The sequence below is a fragment of the Corvus kubaryi genome, unplaced genomic scaffold (genome assembly GCF_017639235.1).
Source record: "Corvus kubaryi isolate FWS band 111438036 unplaced genomic scaffold, C.kubaryi_AGA036_p1.0 split2-37374, whole genome shotgun sequence".
Taxonomy (NCBI): domain Eukaryota; kingdom Metazoa; phylum Chordata; class Aves; order Passeriformes; family Corvidae; genus Corvus; species Corvus kubaryi.
This window is the reverse complement of record NW_024582082.1, coordinates 1,112,697-1,133,215: the sequence shown is the minus strand read 5'-3', so window position 1 is coordinate 1,133,215 and position 20,519 is coordinate 1,112,697. Positions and strand designations below refer to the sequence as shown.

At 41.6% G+C, this 20,519-nt stretch overlaps 1 protein-coding gene across 2 annotated transcripts in view; it reads left to right on the top strand.

Annotated features, from left to right (window-relative positions):
* Positions 1-1,967: 1,967 nt before the first annotated feature.
* LOC121658118 (delta-sarcoglycan) overlaps positions 1,968-20,519 on the top strand; it is a 256,422-nt gene continuing 237,870 nt past the window's right edge. The window contains exon 1 of one of the 2 annotated variants that reach the window (XM_042014610.1): positions 1,968-2,043. The gene's annotated coding sequence lies outside the window, so the exon portion shown is untranslated. The remainder of the gene's footprint in view (positions 2,044-20,519) is intronic. The other variant, XM_042014606.1, reaches the window with a different exon arrangement.

Genomic DNA, 20,519 nt, shown 5'->3' with positions numbered 1-20,519 from the left:
TACATTTAAGAGAGGAACTTACATGCTTTTTCCCTTTGCTACTTCTAGCAATTTTTAAGTGATTAAAGCCCTTAATGAGGTAGTTCCTGCTTCCTGTGAAGCAGGGTTTAGGTGCCCAAAGGGACCCCTCTGGTGCTGGGCTTGACTGGCAGGCAGGGAGAGGGGACTGTGAGGGGACATGCTGCCCAAATGACAGTAGTTGGCCTCGGATGTTACTCAGGTGGGGCATATCAAATGTATTGTTGTGTCTCATTTTCAAAGCTTGAAACTATGTGGATCAGCCACCCTTTGGTGTAAATCAACAGGACTCAGCAGAATTATGCCAATTTACACCACGTCAGAAAGTAGCACGGGGGGATGCAGTCATTTGTATAACTCCAGCTGCACGCTGCTGGAAGCAACACAGAGTGTTTTAAAGAGGTCTTACATTTTGTTACCAGCAGATTATGTTTAGTTAAATAAAAGTACATGTTGGAGTTGCCTTATTATGCAGTTGTACAGAAAGTAAAAAATAAATTGTCCTCATGAGGTGAACCAGTACTTTGATTGTGAGACTTAGAGCCTTACCACTTCCCCTTAAGTAGGTGAAAATGGAGAGTGCAAGTGTTTCTAAGAAGCAGTGTGCTTATGTGATGTGAGTGGTGTTGGTTTCAGGGCACAGTGCTTGGGCTGCCTAAATCACACACGCTGTCAAACAGTCCCAAAGCGTGTTTTGGCTTTTGGTAGCACGCAGGCAAAAATCCTGTCATATTGTGGATCTTGAATCACTGGATATCTGCCCTGAAAAATTTACATCACTGATTTAGAGCCCAAATGAGGTCATATCTGGTTCCTAGCCTACTACAGACAAGTTCTGTTTTTGCAGAAAAGCGTACAAAGCAACTAAATTTTCGCTACAAATAAAAATGCTAACTGCCTTTGGAAATTAAGTTATTAATAGTCCTTAAATTTGTGTTTTGGCTGCTGGTAGTCCCTGCCTTGCCTAGCAAGAATGGGCGTTAGACTGTCTCACATCCCTGACAAATGTTCAGATTAGCAGTGTGAGCGGCATTACGTGATCAGAGGGCCAGGATCTGAAGTGCTCACTTCCCCTTCATGCACTTCTGCTTCTCCAACAATAATGCACCTGCATTCTTTGGAATGACCCTTGACTGTGAGGTGCTTTTAAGTGGCAAGAGTTTGCTGCAGAAAGGCTAAACCAGCCCAATTAATATTCCAGTTTTCCACCAACAAGGATGAACACAGGGAACCTGTGGCACTTGAGGTATTTTGACCTGATTGTTCACAAACTCTGTGTTTGATCACCAGACTAGAAGACAGTGTCATCCCTGGAAGGGGACTGTGATGGCTTTAATGCAGTTCTACATCTTACTGTCATACCAGTTGTGTGAGGAAAAAGAGTTTATCACCCCCACATTTGCATTGAGAGGGCAAATTCCTGTCCTGTAAAACTTGGTGACTGTGAGGAAGCTTCCCAAAACTTGTCTTGCTGCAGTCAGGGTTTTACTTATTACTAGAAAAACTCTAGGAGCTGAAAGGCAACTGCTGTGTTTCATTATTAAACAGCAGAGTTTTCAGCTTGGGTTTTAAACCTGGTGTTTTTAAGCCTGCAACCTCTCATCTGAAGGACATGCTGAGAAGGGCTTCCTACTTTCTGAATTGGTGTTTAATGTGTGGGAAGTGTACATCCCAACTGAAGTTTGTCTTCAGAAGCTTCTAATTAGGACAGAATGATTTGATTTTTCAGGAGGTACCTTTTGGGTTTCCAGAAATAACAAGGCAGCCATAAGGGTGATGCAGAGCAGGTATCACAGGTTACTGTCATCTTTGCAACTCTCAGAAGTGTTTTGGTGGAAAGCAAACCCATGTGTTTGAATAAATAAATATTTTTTACTTAATTTACGGTTTTCAATCCAAAAGAAACTGTCAAGTTTGAGGTATAATGACTGACTTTTTTTTTTTTTGTTTGCAGTGGCATGAAAATTTTCAGAAAAACTGAGTGATGTTTTAAGCTACTTCCCTGCAGGATGCGGAGCCACTTAGGTATTATTTTCCATATAACTTTATACAACAAAGCAGGAGAAAGGAGGCAGGAGAGCCAAGTGTAAAGTGGTCTCTTGGGCAGTAATGATACGGTATGCATTGCAGAGAAAAAAAGGCAAGTGTTTGAAATCACTGCAGTCAGTCTGTGTGTGAATAAAGACAAGAATTACCCCGTGTCTGGTTTCCTGTCAGAGCTGAAAGGCTGCTCATGCTTGCTCACAGATAGCGTTTCATTTGGTAACTAAGTGTTCCTGGTCCTGAAATCTGGGTGCAGAGGGGAGACCTTACAACTGATGGTTCCATTTCAGAGGGAGTCCTGAGCAGTCTGTGGAGAAAGGACAGTGTCTCAGCTGTAAAGGCTGCTGCTTGGTTTGATGAAGTAATGACCAAGACTGAAACACGTTTCTGCCAGAAACTGCTGGACAGACTAGCACAGGAGATAGGTTGGTAGTCTTAGACAGGACTTTTGTATTTAATCTCCTTTTCCATAAGAAGAGCAGCATGTTATCCCAATGCAGGAAGTGTTTAAGGCCAAGCTGGATGGGGCTTTGAGCAACCTGGTCTAGCAGAAAGTTTCCCTGTCATGCTAGGGTGTGATGATCTTTATGGTCCCTTCTGATCTAGACCATTCATGGTTCTTACGGTTCTTTGTTTGTGGATTGTGGAAGGACCTGTCTTCCTGTTTTCCTGATTAACATTTGGAGGCACCTTGAGCCTTCTAATCCCAGTAGATGTGCACCAGCAAGACATTCTGGAGATTCAGGTCTTGAATCAGTGATATAACCATGTGTGGGAAGCAGCACTTCAAAACCTGAAGCTGTTCAGTGATGGAGGTCTCCAGGCTGGTCTTTGTGGCCACAGAGTGGTCAGTGGGGTCTTCCAAGTGGCACTGGGCTCTGGCTTCCTTTGCAGTTTAAGTCTGTAAAAGCAAGGAAAGATTTCAAAGCCAAGCAGCAGATGTGAGCCTTTGGCCTGTGAATTCACTGTTGTTCCCTGGCACCGAGATCCTCTGTGCCAGAGAGGGGAATTTAGTGCAAGCTATAGTAGGTAGAAACACAGAGGCTTTATGTTTCTGTCTGAAGTCATCTCGTTGAGCTTTCGGGCTGGGATGTTGGCAGCTGAGCAAAAGGCTGCTTATTCTACATGACTCTGAACAGTTTGGAATAGCTTCCACGCACAAATCAGTGGCTTGTTCCCTCAAAAAGCAAGTCAGAAACTTTTAGTGCATCTGTCAGTCATTGCTCTTGCTTTTATGGGTCAGCTCTGAGGAGCCTGTGTGATTAGAGCACCGTGTGTAGTCTCCAGGCAAGTTTTACAGCTTTGCCAGTGGAATGCAGATTTCGCTTATAGTTTTAAATTATTATCAGTATGCTTTAGAAGACCTTGTTTATTTAGCTAAGCCACTTGCCTGGTCTCAAAACTGGCAGAAGAGAATCTTCCTCCCCTCCCTTCTTGCTTTCTCTATGTCCTCCAAATAGACATAAATAATGCCCTTTTTCCTCAGTCTCCTAAAAATGTCGGTTGCATTTCAGTGAGAACAATGAAATTGCAGGTAACTTCTGTTCCTCTCATATTTCCTTTTGCAAAGCAATTTCATGCAGTCTGTGGGATTTGTTGATCCTTGTAGGATGAAGTGCCTGCAATTCCTTCTGTTTTTCCTCCCCGGGAGATCCCTTGCGCGCTGTCTCTGTGAGCCGCATATCAGCTGTAGCAGATCCTCTCTCCCTGTCGGTGCTGGTAGCTCTCCTCAGCAGTCTGTTACTGTTCAAAGCTTTGAAATGATCAAAGAGGAGGATGAGGAGTAACAAACTGCTTTAACATTTGTTCTGGCAGGGATGGAGTTGCTCATGTGAGGTGTGTTGTGGGGCACGTGCTCTGGAAGGTGTAAAGTGTTACTGCTGCTGCTTTGACAGAGCCACAGGGAGTCTGATGCAGAAATGGAGAAATTCCTTCTTCCTATTGGCCCCTTTTGATATCATGCTCCCCAAGATCTGCATTTCCGAAAGTCTTGGGCTTTCACTCTCTTTAAATTATTCCCCAGCTTTGAGGGGAGGAAGGGCATGACCAGAATTGTTAGACAGAAATGCCCGAATTTTGAAACTTACCCCAAACCTTTTTTCCTCTTTGGCTTTTTAAGACCCTTGTTTATGGAAATAGTTTTTCCTTGTAGTCTCCTTCTTCCTCTGGAAGATGAAACTGCAGATTAAGTAACGTCACCCATGGGAGCTTTCATGATGGTTATTGGCTTCCTTTGAAATACCGAATTGTTCTCTGTTCCACAAACCGTGACGCTGGCAAGTAGGAATGTGGGGATATAGATTTTTGCAATAGTATCTATCTAACCACAGTTTGAGATATTATTTTCTTACTTTATTTTTTAATTCCTCACACGTTAGCCATAAGAAAAAGGGTAAAATCTTTCCAGTCTGAAAGGGACCATGAACAAATAGATGGTATTGAAGAGCAGCAAAATGTGAAGCCACTTTTCTGCTATAGTTCCTCAAAGCAGCTTTGTATGTCAGATCTGATATTTCTTTTCAGCTTCATCTGGGAGCAAAAGCAACATGTAAGCTTCATGTATGTAGCTTGAAGTCAGAATGATAATTTTAAATTTAAAATCACTTTTGTGTTTAGTTTATGAGTGTCTTTATTAGCTCAGTAAATAGAACCTACTAGAGCAAAACAAATTGCTGCTGCCATGGCATTGTAAAAGAACTTGGTTCTACCTTGGTTAAAAGGAATTTCTGTAAAAATAATCTGCAAGAAAAAAAGGTTACATGGATGTTTCAGTAAGTCACAGTGAATATGAGCTTGTCTGCTAGCACAGGTTTCATTTTGTGGGAAGAGAAAGTTGCAGCTAATTTATGATGGAAATATGAATGTCAAGAAGAAGGAATTAATAAAACAGACAAGAAGGAATTCTTCATTCCAGGAATGTGCATTGCTCTTTTCATAGAAAAGTTTTGGTTCAGTTACGTTCTGCTGCTTCAGCCTTTTCAAAATTTGCATGTAAGTGTTTGGGCTTTAACTCCTGGAAGAGATTAACAGCTTTTCTGAGTAAAAAACTGCATCTGACTTATGGGGGGTTCCTCATGTTAATGGTTTGTTATACCTAACAAGCTCTTGACATATTTTTCTCCCATGAGATAAATAATTAATAACGATTAAATATGACTGTTTGAACAATTGTTTTGCCCTAATGCAATATCTGACTTAAAATTGAAAATTCTTTTGCTGGTGTTGTCCATTTACTTTTGCCTCAGTTATGGACTTCCTCTTGTGCAGTTGTAAATTAGCACCATTGCATCATGTTTGCAGATAAAAGTTTAATGAAAATTCTTATGTCAGTGTGGTTGCCCAACAGAAAAAAAATTGGATTGCTCTGAGATAGCTCAAGGGAGAACAGAATACTTTATGGAATCTGAGGTCATAAGTTACTTTTAAGTATCTTGAATCAGGTTTATTAAAAAAGTGGTTAGGAGAAAAAAAAATGGAATTATCTGTTTCGTGGAAATCTTTCTTTTGAATTAGGTCACTTGTTCTAAGCTTCCATAGTCTAAATCTGTATATCACACATGCAGTATTTTATCTCACCTAAAAATTACGCTGAGGGGAAAAAATCAAAGAAGTTCAAAGAAGTTCTGTTTTATTCAACCCTGGCTAAGAGAATGCGTGTATGATTCCCAGCCTGCCTCTGGAAGGCTTTGTCTTAATGGGGGGTAAGAGGAAGAGGGAAATCTATTACTTAACCTTGAAAAAAACCTCTCTCCCTGAAAGAAAACGCAGTAGATACTATCGGCTCTATTCCACTTTCAGTCTCTCCAGATGTTTGTGGAAATGGGAGTGGATTTAAGTGTCCTTAAGAACTGTGTGGTTGATGAAATCAGCTGAATTCAGGGATGGGCAGGCATCTTTCTGCAGCTTGTTTTAGAACTTGATTAATACACAGATTTCTTGTCTCCTGTTCTCGCTCTCATGAAAACTTCTGAAATTAGTGGGAATAAAGTGGCAACTTCAGTTGGAACTTTATTCCTTTGATGCTGCATCTGAAAAGTTCTAAATGTACTGCAACAGTGCAGTGTGCAGGTTGGTCAACAGGGACTCTGAATTGTCAGAAACAAATGTGAATTAATTTTTTTTTTCCTTGAATGTTGCAATTTTGTTTCAGCTCATGTGGGCTCTGTCATATCAATTGCTGTGGAGTAAATTATTACTAAATGTTAGGTGGTAGTGGTGATTATTTCAAAGATAGGGTAATCTAGAAGAGACAGCTTGCACAGGAAAAGCAGTCAGTCATATTAACTAAACTGGCAATAACTGCCACAAAACATCATCATCATTTTATACCCCTTTTGGTCTTGCTGTTGAACTAGATGAACTATGTCCTTGTTTGTGTTTCAGAGAAGAAATCTGAAATACAGTCACTTCAGGCAAAATGCAAGAGCCTTGATTTATTGATGTTATTTTATCAATTTTGCACAGGTTTTGCAGGGAGGAGGGAAGGACGGAAGATTAGGAATTTCAGATGAAGACAGGCAGAAATGGTCACAAATGCCTGTCACACCCAAGAGCAGTAATAAAATTACTGCCGTGAAGGAAAATGATATCATTGATTATGAAATTTCAAATTGGTGCCTAGAGCACTAGGAAAGCTGAAAGTGTGAGCCAGTTTATTTAACAAGGAGAGTAGGTGCAAACATATTAATATGCTTTTAAAGAGAAGGAATCTTCTGCAGGAGGACATGGTGTCAGTAATTTATGGGCATGAGCAAAATGCTACATCAGTGATTTATAGTGTCAGGCAGGGCTATTAATGGGATTAGGGTTCAGAGTTTAATTTACTTCCCTCTTTAAAAGAGAAGAATTATCTACTGTAAAGACACATATGAGTTGTTTTAAATGGGGTGTGAGGACCCTTCTGGGTTAAACTGGAGGAACTGTTTTAAAGCAGTCAAGAGAGGCAATGGACATTGCCTGTTCTGTTTCTTAGGTATATGATAACCATGAGGAGTCCCTGTAGGTGCCACCTCTCAGGGCAGAGCAAACAGGGGCAGGACTGGTTCTGTCTGGGCTGGCACCAGTGAATTCTGTTATTTACCTATTTTTTCCTAACCTATAAGAGCTGTTCTGTTGGCAAAGATTTGAAGTTACTTGACTTTCTTAGTTCAAAGGAGAAAGAGGTGCTTCATTCTTAGTGTCAGGTGACTTAATTTCTTCTGAAGATGTTAAGACCAGAGCTGCCTCTTGTTGTGACTGTCTTGGTATCCACTGTGGTAACATGAGGGATATTTGCATAGTTTTCACAACAGTTAAAGTACTACTTGAAGGAAGACCCCAGGAGCTAGACATGGCATCATTACTCTGATTTATGGATGAGAAATGAAGCTCAGAGAAAATTCCAGTTTTCAGGGTTGTGGAAACCAGAGGCTTCAGGGAAGGGGACTCATCACCCCAGAAGTAAGGCTTGTGTAGGTAAAAAATTAGTGTTTCATTGCTTCCGTCATTAGGAAATCTGTTTGCAGTCCCAAGCCCCAGTGACTCTAGACATTTGCCACCCAGTTCTCTAAATCTGCTTTTTGAGCACAGTTTCTCTTCCCTGTTTGCCCTGCAGAGCTGCTGCTTGCTATCTTGAGCATCCTCCTCTTCCTCAGTTTTCAGTTAATCTCTCCCCACTCATCCCAGTCTGTTCCCCTGGCTGGCGCAGAGCTCTCCCAGCAGCTCTCATCTGTGGGAGGGAAGTGTGATTTAACGGGGAGGAGAGAGAAGCTGAGTGCTTATGCCTCTGAGTGATTTTTGAGCTGTAGGTTTATTGCCATATACACCTCACATTGCTTAAAGTCTCCTCTGGAGATCTCTTCCATCCCTTGCAGCTTGCTTTAAACTTTTCTGGACGAACTTCTTGGCTGCTTCCTCTGCTGCTCTGAATAAAACTTCAGGTAGATGCAGTGCCTTTGCTGTGACCTTCAGTATCACTCCCCCAGCTGATATGAAATACCATGCAAACCTCAATGCAATTCTCCATGGCTGCTGTAGGCAAAGTCTCGTATTAATGGAGGGGCCACAGGGGATTCTGATTGTGCTGTTTCTTCTGATTGTCACACTGGCTTAAAGATAAGTTATGCTTGGGGTTGTCTGGCTGTATCTCCCTGTGCATTTCACTTAGGTATAAAATAATCCACACCTAGATGCTTTTCTATTATCAGAATGCTTTAGATGAGTTTGGACTTAAAGGCTTTCTAGGTAAGATGGATATAGGGGAGTAATTTGTGAGGCAGGAACCTTACTGGAAGCAGGAGGAGGGATTGAGGCTTTAGAGTGAGAGGATTTTAGAAGGTAGGAACTGGATATTGGATGGGGAAATTCTTGCTGGGAGTCTGGGAAGATATTGCAAGAATGGGTTTGGATGGAAGTTGAAGTACTGGTTGGGTGTGTGGTGAGAACTGTGGATACTGGGTGGGCTGGACATCTTCCAGCAAATGGAGAGGTGAAACCATCATATTATAGCAAGGAAATAATTGGGCTTTGTGTGAAGGGGAAAATAAAAAGAAACTAAAATGATTCTTTAGGTCTAAAATGCTTGGTTTGAAGGCAGCCAGAGTGATTGCAGCTTTCAAAGAGCGTTTTTCCCAAGACGAAGTTTCAGTTGGCATAAAAGCTAGCATTTGACATCTTTTTCATATAATGATTGTATTAACAAAAGCAGACCTCGCTGTTGGCTGCTTTTGTAAAACAACTCCAGCGCTTCTCTTCATTCTCTTAACTCCTGCGTGCGACTTGAAGTCAGCTCAAAACTCCTGCTGGAATGCAAGCAGGTCAGCTCCTCTGACGCAGTTAGAGTAGTAGAAAGTGCTCCACATGGCTTGACAAAGGCTCTTTGCAATTGTTGATCTCTGTTGCAGCGGGCAGTTTTAATACACTGATGTTTGCAGCACTCTTGCATTTAATGTTCTCATCCCACAGGCAGTGAGAGAAGGATGCTTTACGGGCTGCTCAGGCATCTGCCCTGAGATGCTGCTGTACAGCTTATATAAAGCCTGCAGTTACTGGGAGTTCCTTTGTAATTAGTGATGTTTTAATTCTTGTTGCAAATACTGGCTTCAGCTGCTGGCTTAGGTATTCTTATAGCAGTAAAAATGGACCTCACTGACCAGAAGGGACTGGAGAGAGCCTGCGTTGAATTGTCCTAATGTTTCTGGTGTCCTCATGTGAAGGTGGCTTTCCTCAGACTGCTCTTTCATTTCCAAGTTGTGTTACAGTTGTAATTTTCTCTAAAGTGCCCAAACAGATTTATTTGTGCTCTCCCTTTTCCTTGTGGGATGCATCCGCAATTAAACCTCACACCTTTATGGAAGTCCATATCACTTCTTAAAGGCTAAAATTCCCAGCTTTTCTCCAGTGTATTGCATGCTGTGTAATTTAAATAGCAATCCTGATTTCTTTTGTCTCTAAGAAGAGTGCAAGGGTTAGGGCAGGAGTGTGTAGAGAAGGAGGCAATCTGTATTTTAAGCCCTTCCAGCAACACAGCCTGGTGGAGTGTGTATGTGGGAGGAGGTTTCTAAATAGGAAACTTGTGATGTGAGGAATCCTAGGAGCCATGAGGATTGTGTAAATGTTTGCTCTTTAAAGCAGAAATAGTCTGCTTTCTCTACTGAGAAAAATCACTTTGCTTATGAGAGAGCACAGTTTATTAACTGTGGTGACTGGACACGAAGCAAAGGGAAGGGACTAATTTTGTAGACTAAAAAAAAAAACCCAAAAGAACATTTCTGCACTGTTCTGATTTATTTTTACAATCATGTTATCTTTATCTGGTTGCCATCATTCAGATACAGCTGACTAAAGGTGTGGGGAAGCACAGAAATTTTGAGCAGAGCATAAATACGAGAATGAACATTTGTTTCATTACTGTGAACATAGCCAGGATGGGTGAGAAAAAGCAATGTGAGATAAGTGCTAGACATCAGCTTTGTTATAGTTTGCATTTTATTAATAAAAATTCTTGGAAATCATTATCTTTTAGCAGCTTATTGAAAACTGCTGCTGTGGCTGTGGGAGTCGTATTTCTTACTGGTAGAAATTGGTGTAGCTGAATTAGAAGTGTGATATTCCACTAGACTTGGAAGCTGCTCCAGTTGGACAAGGGCAAGTTATCTCTCTTTGTCAGACTGAATTGCACAGCTGGGCTTTGCTCTGTGTTGCATTTCACTGGGACAGATAACAGGCCTTTAGTTTAGTGGAGAAAGGCATGTGAATAACCAACAGCTCCAAATTAAGGACAGGAAAATTAGCAGTTAGACACTTCAGGATAGAGAAGGCCAAACTGTGTGTTGGTTGTACGTTTTCTTGCTTTTGATGTGCTCAGATCATGACAGAATGACTTTCTTGGAGACTTTTGGTTGGACTGAAGGTATAGCCTTACTACAGGGGGAGACTGTGGGAGACTGCCTTGTGTGACTGATCAAATTAAATGAGCTAATGGTGTGTTGTGGTGTTAAGAATCCCTGATATCGGGTACAAGCTACCTTGCTGCTGATGGTGCTGTATTCCACACCTTTTGACAAGCTGGTGAATGTATTTCTGAGATGGTTTATGCAGTCCTTTCAAAATGTAATTCCACACTGTAAGGGAAATCTTGGTTTTATGAAAAAGATGCTGTGTTTGTATTAAAGCTAAATAGAGGTTTATTAATTAAAGCTTTTGTTTTGGGGTTGTTTTTGGTGTACGATGGATGAAAAATACAAAAGGAAAGCATCCCCTGGCTGCAAAGGGGGATAGTTCTGAGTGATTGCTGAGCAGATTTGAAGAGGTTTTGTAAACTCACCACAGCACAGTTTAAGGGGAAAGTATGACTGAGAAACAATCTAGGTTAAAAAACAAGAGAGAGAAGGGATGTGATGGCAATCTGTGTCCCAGTGTCCTGAATGAAGACTGCTGAAGTCCTGGGAAAGTGAGGTAGACATCTGCCTTCTCTGGCATGGATGAGTTGATGTTCCTGCCTGTAGCTGATGCTTGTTTAGGATGGCCAGAAGTGCCCATGGCAGCTGCTCTGCCTGTGCAGGAGACTGGAGGCACTGCTGGGTGTGTGCTCCACACACTGTTGGCTTGGAGAGACAATTTTCAAAGACTGATCTTGGTTTGTTTCTGAAGAACTCTAAATTTTCCTCCAGAGTAACTCAGTAACAAAGTGCCCTGATTGGCTGCTGAGCACCTGGAGCCAAGAGGGTTAGAGAAGCTTAAAGGGGCATAATTGTATTTATTGAAGATTAATTCTGAGGACTGGTGTCTCTTTCTCCCACTTCAGTAGGAAACCAAATTTTGCAGGAATCTGTATTTCCTGGCTCTGAAGTCATCAGCTTTTTAAAAAAAAATTTATATATATTTTTTTAGTATTTGTGTGCTTTTTAGCAGTCCTGAATTGGTCTTTTTCAAATGGTGTAAAAAAGAGTATCTTGGTAGGGTTTTATATAAAACTGCAGTAGCCTCACTTGTGTACCTGGACTGAAAATGCACCTTTCCTGCAGTTCTGGACAAAACTCAGAAAATTCACCAGAATTTCACACAAGGTCTACTATTACCTGTTCTTTCTACTCATTGTGCAGGCTGACCCCTCACCAGGAGAATATATGTCTGGGAAGGGACCTCCTGGGTCATTAGGTCTGTTTCCCTGCCATCATAAGCAATCACATCACATGAGTCCTTTCATTAACTGACCAAACTCCATTTTAGAAGTATGAACACTTTTTGCCCTCACTACTTCCCCTGGAAAACTGGTATAGAACCTCGTTGTCTGATCTCCAGCAGGTATTTATTCACAGCTGGTTTGCACCCCCTTGTTTCTATGCCAGCACTGTCCTTCGGTGTAAATAGGCTTTTTCCCCGAGTGTTTGCTTGTTTGGCATATTCAGAAGTTCAGCTCTTCCCAGCCTTCCTTTGGTCAGGCCAACAATCATCCTCTTAGTCCTTTCCGCCCACTCAAGAGATAAAAATCAAATTACCCACATGAGAAATTCTTCTCAGCGATTGCTAAAACTCTAAAGAGAAAAGGGCAGAGGAAACTTTAAAGGACAGCTAAACTGAGAATCTTTTACACTTCTGTTTTGTGGTCTTTGTAAAGAATGTCATCAGTTTTTTTGTTTCATCGATGCCGTGGCTGCTGCTAACTCCCAGGCTCAGCAATATGAGGGCCATAGGGGTTTTCATCCTAGAGGTTCTGTAAGGAGAAAGTCAAAGAGGAGAGACTTGGGAAGGTATTTCTCATGTAGCACAAGTAATTTTGGGGAGAATAGTAAAAAATTCTGCTGGATGTGGTGGTGTGAGGTGTCATTGCAGACCTTGTGGCAGTGATGTTCCTCACAAAAAGGGTTTTTGGTATTTTGGTGTGATCCAAAAGAATCTGTGCTCTCTCTCTACCACCTCTGCTCAAGATTTTCTCTCTTTAAAGATATGCTCTGTAGATATGCTGTGGCTGCATATTTCTCCTGGTCAATGAGAAGTCAAATTTCAAACTGTTCCTTGCCAGGCAGGTGATAATAGCTTTAAATTTAAAGAAAAGAGTGAAATGACTGAACAAATAGGTTGAAATTTAAAGAAAAGGATGGAATGACTGAAAAAATAGGTTTAAATTTAAAGAAAAGGATGGAATGACTGAACAATTTAGTACATGGAAAAACAGCTGGAGAAGAGGTGACTGAGGGGATGGTGGTGAAAGTCTGCTAATCGTGATATGGGAAAAGCTGAGAGGGGATACTGCTGTTCATTCTCTTTCATAACTGAAGAATCAGAAAGCATCATATAAAAACTTCTAATTACTTCAAAAATATACAGAGCAAGATTATTCCTCACACAGAACCTGCTTCTGGAAATCTCTGTGCAGGATAATCTGGTAGCTGAAGCTTTCTGCAGGTTCAGGATGTGGCTGTGAGAAATACACCGGTGGTTCTCATGTACAGAGACAACATCTGCTGGCTCAAGAAGCTCTGGGGCCACAAGTTGGGATTATTTTGGAAGAGCCTGGTGTTTGTATCCTGTTCTATTTCTCCCAGGTCAAACAGTAGCTGTTTTAGTTCAATGATTTAGGCCAATTGATTTAAGTTCAGTGAACCTTTGAGCTCGTCAGCTCCAGCTGTTCTTAAAGTGGTTTTGTATGTATTGTATGGTCCTGCACGTCTTGTACACTTTTCATCTTTGCCAGTGGTAAGTATTAGGATGATTATGTTGGTTAACAGGTCCATTTAAATGCTGCTGTGGGATTTGTTGTCCAACATGCAAGTTGGCCCTTGTCTTTCCAACTGAAAATACCCAAGAAATCCAAATCTTTCCTGCTGAGACATCATAATAGATTTTATAGGAAAAACTGCTGGAAGAATTAGATAAAGAGACCTGAAAACATGGAGAGGGGAAGAGGTATTACAGTTTGTATTTAAGCTCAAGCCTCTATGTTTGATTGCAGGGAGATGTTTGAAAAAAGCTGTACCAGAGCTCTGAAGGATTCTTCTACCTCCAGCTCTGAGCTCTGGGAACTGGGCTGCAAACTCCTTGAAACCTGAACAGATGTTTTGGTATAGAGCTTCAAAGCTTTGAAGGGCTGTTTTCCCCACATGCCTTCGTATGTGAGGAGACTTTTAAGAGCTGCTGAATAAATTTTATTATCTTTTCTACAAAAGCACTATCCACATGGAAGAGGCAGGCTTTGAACAGTCGTGGGCTCAGACATGAGACAATAACCACGTAATGCAGCCTCAATTGAACAAAAATGGAATGGAAACAAGGGAGAGACGTGTCAGCCTGTTCAGGACCCAGAGGGGGCAGAGTTTTGAGATGCTTCAGTAGTTTTTTCATGAAGATAAGTAAACACAAGGGAGCTGTTTTGGCTTCAGCTCTGCCACATTAGTTAGAAGAATTCCTAATGTTGGGGAAGAACCTAGATGAATAACAACCCAGACATTCATCCTGTTGCTTTATGTGCATTTAGAAATGAATCTAACAGTGATGAGTGTGACTCGAGAACCCACAGAGATTTGAGGGGGTAAAAATGTCAGGAAAGGCAATAAATGTAGCTTATCCTGTATCCTTTCCCCCCTTCCCACACACTAATTGGGGGGGTATGTTGGTGCTGGAGGCTGTGCTGGGCTGGTGCTGTACGAATGCCCAGGAAAATAAAACCCCTGCTGTTAGAATTTATCAAACTTTTTAAAGTTAAGACAAAGGAAAACGTCTAGAAATAAGGGACTAAGAAGTCAGAAATGAAATCCAATTCAGTTGAACTACAATGTTTCCATCCTGGAAGTCTGGGGTGCTTTTAAATACCTTTCTTCTACTAGAAAAAGAAAAAATAGTGCACTGTTATGTTGTCGTAGAATTATTAACAGTTCTGATTTGTTTTATAGTTTCTGGGGGAAAAAAAATCATAATTCAGGTGGTTGTCTTATTAGGACTTTGTGTGTATTTTTCTGTAGCCAGGAGCAGGCCAAATTATTTTAGGAGGGTTTAATGCAAGAGTTCCCTTACACTGTTCCTTGTTGTAATTTGCAGTATTTGTTCTCCTCTGTTTAGACTTTTGTTTTCCTTAAGGCACTCTAGTGAGTTGAGAGTGGGGAAAAAAAATGAAATATTTTTATCATAAAGATTTTTCAGTTTTAAGATCTGAACCAATAACAGTGTTACTTTTCTTTTTTTTTCCCCAAAGGGGAATGCAGCCCTCAATCACACAACTGCCAGAAACTCTGGCCCATTTTTGAGCTATCTAAGGCAGGATGAAGTTCATTTGTAAGGTCAAGATCTACTTATAAGTAATGGCACTTCCCGTGGGGAAAAACGCTAACCCAATTTGTGAAAGTTATTTTATTTGATGGTCAAACAAACTTGATAGCACATCAGGAATAGGGTTCCTGGCTGTGATGTGACACACACAGCAGCATTTCAGCAGAAGGCTTTGCTTTTCCTGTGAAGGTATTGATGGATTTTCATGTGGATGTTTGACTTTTGAAATCATAGCTTTGGTATTCTAAAAGACAAATGAAACTGTAGAGTAAAGGAACAAACCTAAACCAGCTCCAAGAATACAGGAAACACGGCAGCAGGAGGATCCACTCAGGGAAGATTATCAAGCTTCACACTGCCAGAGCCTCTTTAGCAGCTCCTTCGCGTTGTGGGTTTGGCAGAAGGAGGATGACAGGGCTGCCAGGCTGCCTAATGATCTTCATCTAACATTTACCTTATTGAGAGGGGAATAATTCTGTTAAATTAACATCCTAGCATATTTGCTGTCCAGCTAGTTGATGAATTAAATAGCCCGGACAAAACATTTCACGACTCGTTTATCCATAAAAACCACTGAATTTTCCATGCAAAAGGGAGTGACTTCTCAGCAGTTGTGTGCTGCGATGCTCTGTACCCCTCATCTGCAAAAATAGACGTGGTTATGTGTAAAAAGAAGAAGTTCAGTGAGGCTGTGTGTCTGTGGGAGGTAGGATAGCACACAGGCCCTGCTCTTGGAGTGACCCGAGCTCCGGTGCTTTGCCGCATGGTGCAGCCTCCTGCTCAGAGGAAGCGCAGACTGTTAATGACAGCCCACGAGCCTGTGACACTCGGACCACTCCATCAATCAAACCTGGCACCTCGTGCCAGCCCAGCCAGCTGTCCTCTTCCATCAGTGTCCGAAAGTGCCGCACCGAAGGCCACAGGTGCCAGCTGCCAGCCTCAAATAACCACTGGGCCTGCCCCAGGATGAGTGTATTTAGGCAACCTGTTTAGATTGAATTGTCTGTCCTGGCAGTCCCTTTTGAATTTCAGTTTGGAAAAAGGAGAATAAACAAATTACAGGCTAATGGACAAAGCAGCACATCTGTAACAAGAAATCCAAGCCTAGGGCTTTACACTCCTCAGTTGTGAGACACCACCATAAGGGCCTGTGACAGCAGGAGATGTTGCTGAGGGTGCAGTTGACGTGTCCTGCTTGGTTTGATCAAAATTTGTAACCTCTCAGTAAAGTCTGTGGTTCATGGATCCACCAGCCCACTGAGAATTTATGTCATTTCTGTTCATGTCTGTTGGGTGTGCCAAAGAGGACGTGGAGAGAAAGATTCAGTTTTGTGAGAAAATATATTATAAAGATGCTCACTAGAATTGAATTATAATTTGAATAAATCACTTTATTATTTATATATACTTTCATACTTAATTATATTAATTACAGTAACAGAGTTTCAGTGTGCAGCTGTGTGGCTCCAGCTCTCCCAGCTAAGGCTCTAAGCACTTAGCTGAGGTTCGATTGCTGCTGCATACCTGAAAAATCTCCATGTATGACAGGCACACCAAAAGGGGGTGAGCAAGTCATTTGAAGTGATTTTCAGATCCATGGGCAGGGATACTTCTGCATCCTTAAGCCTTGAGGACTCCAGATCTTGAGCATATCAGGCTGAGAAGCCTGTAGGTGTAAGAGGCTTATATGGGCAGTGAGGTTTTTACACTGGAAATGGGTATTTCAAGGCGAAAAAAAGAAGTTTCTGCTGATGCTGTAGCCCCCAGACTGATACACAGTCAGCAATTTAAACTGTTTTCACAAAGTCAGTCTGCTGCTGTTCTGGGTTCCAGTGGTTCCAACTTTGCCCTTGTGCATCTATATCAAGTTTTTTTTTCTCCTACTATCATCACCAGATCCTTGTCCTCACTTGATGTTTTCTAGGCATCTCATTCCTATTCTACAGCATGTATGAATTTTCTATTATTTGCTTGCTGAATGCAATTGCTTGCAATTTCCCAGGTTAAAAAAAAAAGTAGCTCCTTTGAAAAAAATGTAATGGAACATCCTCAGGTTGAAATGGGCCCTGAGCACAGCTGATGGCTTGGGGACTTTAATTTACTGAACGTCAGTGGTTTGATGGCAATTCAACATGACTGGTGATTGCCTGCATCGTGTTACTGCTGTGGCTGAAAAGGCTGTTTACCTTTGGAAGACAGAAAGCTCAGCTGAGCAACACAAAGAGCAATCTCCTGTGACCTGCTAATAATTTTTTTTTCCCCAACGATTCCCCAATTGCTGAGGAGCACAAACCCCTGGAGGAAAACCTTCTCTTTGCACATGTGCTTGTTTATGTATCTGTTACAAGAGGTCAATCCAGAAGAATGGTGTTTGCAAAAGAACACTTTATATCAGGAGTTTTCTTTGCTGCAAAGCCATCCTTAATTTGGCCAGTGGAAGACTTTTCAAGAGATTTCTCTCACATTTATCATCCCAGCTTGACACAGCACTGAAATATTTCTCTGTGTTTCTAATATTTGTTGTGGTACTACTTAGAACCGTGAGTGGCCCTGTACAAGCTGGAGAGCAGTGGTTCAAAAAGAAAAAAAAGCCATCTGGTTCTCATTAATTTGCTGAAATGATCAGAACATTTCGTAAGAGAGGCTATACTGCATGTAGGGAAGAGAGTGGCAGGGGCTCTTCATTTGTGCAAGTGGATGCAAACTCACCTGCCTAAGAATGATCTCGTTTCTAAAAATGAATTTGGGGTCCAAGGTCCTTATATAACATCAGACTTGATGGTCTTTTATCCATAAACTCCATTTCAGGCAGTGGCGTGTTCACTTCCTCCCACTGCCAGGCAGATGATTATGCAGGGAATTTTTTTTTCTGTGTTAAAAGGACAGCTGGAGTCTTGCTTACTATTTAAAGAAAAAAGTTAATAATTTTAAAAAAGAGATTTTTAGAAGTGTACATGTGCAAGTAGAGCAGCAGAAGCTGAGATACGCATCCAGTGTGTTTGGGTCAGCAGCCCCTGAATGGCAGGCTCGGGAGCTTCCCGCGAATTTCTGTATTTCTGATGTGCTGCTTTCCTTTTAACATTTGGCCTTTAGGCCTTTTATTTTGGGCTTTTGTGCTTGCAGAGCAAAATTTGTTGAAATACTGAAATACTGGTGTGTGCGCTCCGGGCTCCTCCGGCCTTACGTGGCCCATCTGTGCTGGACAGGACTCACATCCACTCACTGCTGCTACTGAATCTATCAAAGCAATGACCAGCTTGCTAAGGATGATTTTATAGGCTCTGCAGCTGGTTTGTTTAAAACCAGATTGCTGTCACATTTAGAAACATTTAGCACTACTGGACCAATGAGGAATAATAATTTAAAGAGGCTGACTAGATTTAATCAGTTTGTGGGAGATGAGACTTAATCAAACATAAGAGGTTGAGAAGGCTGATTGAGCTAATGAATTTGAATAGGTAATACAGACCCTGTCTGAACATTTTCTCTGGCCATGGTTGGTTTATAAGAATAAAGTGTTTGCAGAAGTTATCAATCAATCAATAGGTATAAAGTCCTTTGTGTGAGGAACCTCAGCAGTGGGGAGAGAAAATTGCCTGAAATGAAACTTGAAAGTAGACTTTGCATGAGATTTCTTTCAGTATGGGAATTTTAAGAGTTAATTTTCAATATTTTTTGTAATATGTAAGAAAAGAGACTTGGGAAACTACCTTGAAATAAAATACCCTTGTGAGCTGTATCCTGCTCAGGTCCTGAGTGGCTGCTCTTGGTGCAGACCTGCAGCATGTACTTACTGGAGAGCCCTGGCACGTGTTTTAACTTCCCTGACCTTTGGTTCTCCATCTGTAAAATTCATGTGCTCAACCTTTCCTACTCTGTTTTGTCTATTTTATGTGTTGTAGCAAGGGAAGTGTTGACTTTATAAAGAAAGGCCAGCTGAGGCAGATGCTGTGAAATGTGTGCTACAGCAGTCTCTGCCTTCCTATTACCAATCTTCCATCTTTATCTTATCCTCAAGCCCAAAAAACAAAGATGCCTCCTCCCCAGCCCCTCCCTTTTAATATTAGTCAGGGACAGGTGCGATGTCTTAAGTATAATTAAGATGAGAGTTTGTGTGACAAGTAATCTCTTTGGTACTTTATAAATTAGGGATGCTTTAAGTGAACGAAAAGTAACTGTATAATCTCATCATTTGAAATCCATGCTTGTGTAGTAGGACCCTGACCCATCCTTTTGTGTTTTCAGTGCAGAAGAATTCTGCCTGTGCTTTCTTCAGCAAAGGCAGCAGTTGTAAATAGTTTTCAGCTTCTACTGAATTAAGTGTGAGAGGTCCTGCTCTCTGCCCACCTCCTTCTGGCAGTGCTGGCAGAACTTTGTTGGACTTTGGAGGGAGTTTTGTCTCACACCTCTTCTTAAAGAGAATCATAAAATCATAGAATGGTTTGGGCTGAAAGGTGTCTTAGAGGTTGTCTAGTTCCATCCCCTTGCCATGGGCAGGGACACCTTCCACTACACCAGGTCACTCAGCTCCATCCTGGCTTTGAACACCTCCAGGGGTGGGGCAGCCGCAGCTTCTCTGGGCAAAGAGAAGAAATGTGACAGCAGAAGGACCCAACCCTGAGAGATGCTTCTAAAACATTCAGAATTTGGGGTGTCTGAGATGTTTTTGCTCCCAGCAGAAACCGTCTTTCAGCTGAAGAAGCTGGTGGGGAAATAATAGAAGGTAATTCCATTGTCCTGCCTCAGTCAGGTCAGGTCCTTCACGCTGCTGGAAGAAGGATAAACTCTGTTAAGTGTTGACATCAAGGTCCCCTATAAAAGACAAATATGCCATAGGAGCGTGGCGAGGGGAATTGGATTGGGATAGAGATTTTTAATCAGCATCAGGCCTGACAATCAACTAACACCACAACCAGCTGAATGATTGAGAGTCCTGAAATGGTGAAATATTCAGTAAATGCTATATTTTTGTGTAATGCTCTAGTAGTTGCTGAAGCTGTGGCTTTGCTCTTTTTTTCGCAGAAATGCCTAGTTCTATTTTGGCTTTTTGATATGCTTTTGTCATAGTGCTCAGAAATGATGGGGCTGCATGGTGACTTTCTTTAAATCACTGTGCTTATGTGAGAGGATTGGTTGCTAAAAACATCAGGAGTTACAGAATATTTTTGTTGTTGTTACTGCATCAGTAATGTGAAGCTCTACTTGAAATTAAATATTATGCCATACACTGTTGAAGGCTGTCCTTTTTCCATATTTCAATCCAAGGTGACCATGGTCATTGTGAATCATGAAGGAAGATGTGGCATCCCTGCCTTCTGCCTGCAGATTTGAGATGCAGAGGGGTCTGTGGCCAGCTTATGGTCACTGAGGTGTTTGCAGTAAAACCAAACTTAGCTTAGCTTTAGCCAACAAAAGCTGCCTAGTTGGTTTTTTTTCTATTCCCACTGTAAGTCTTGAAAATAAAGGCACCTCCATGCAGTTGAATCCCTTTATCTTCCACTTCTGTCTGAGGATATAATGAAATGCACATTAGACATGGTGGTTTCTCTCCACTGGCTCCAGAAGGCACCTCAATAATCACCTTGGATGGAGATCTGAGAAGCCTTGTCTGCGGGAAGGTGTCCCTATGCATGGCACAGGGGTGAGAACTAAATATTATTAAGGTCCCTTCCAAGCCAGGACATTCAGTGTTTCTATGACCCTTGTAGGTGGGTGTG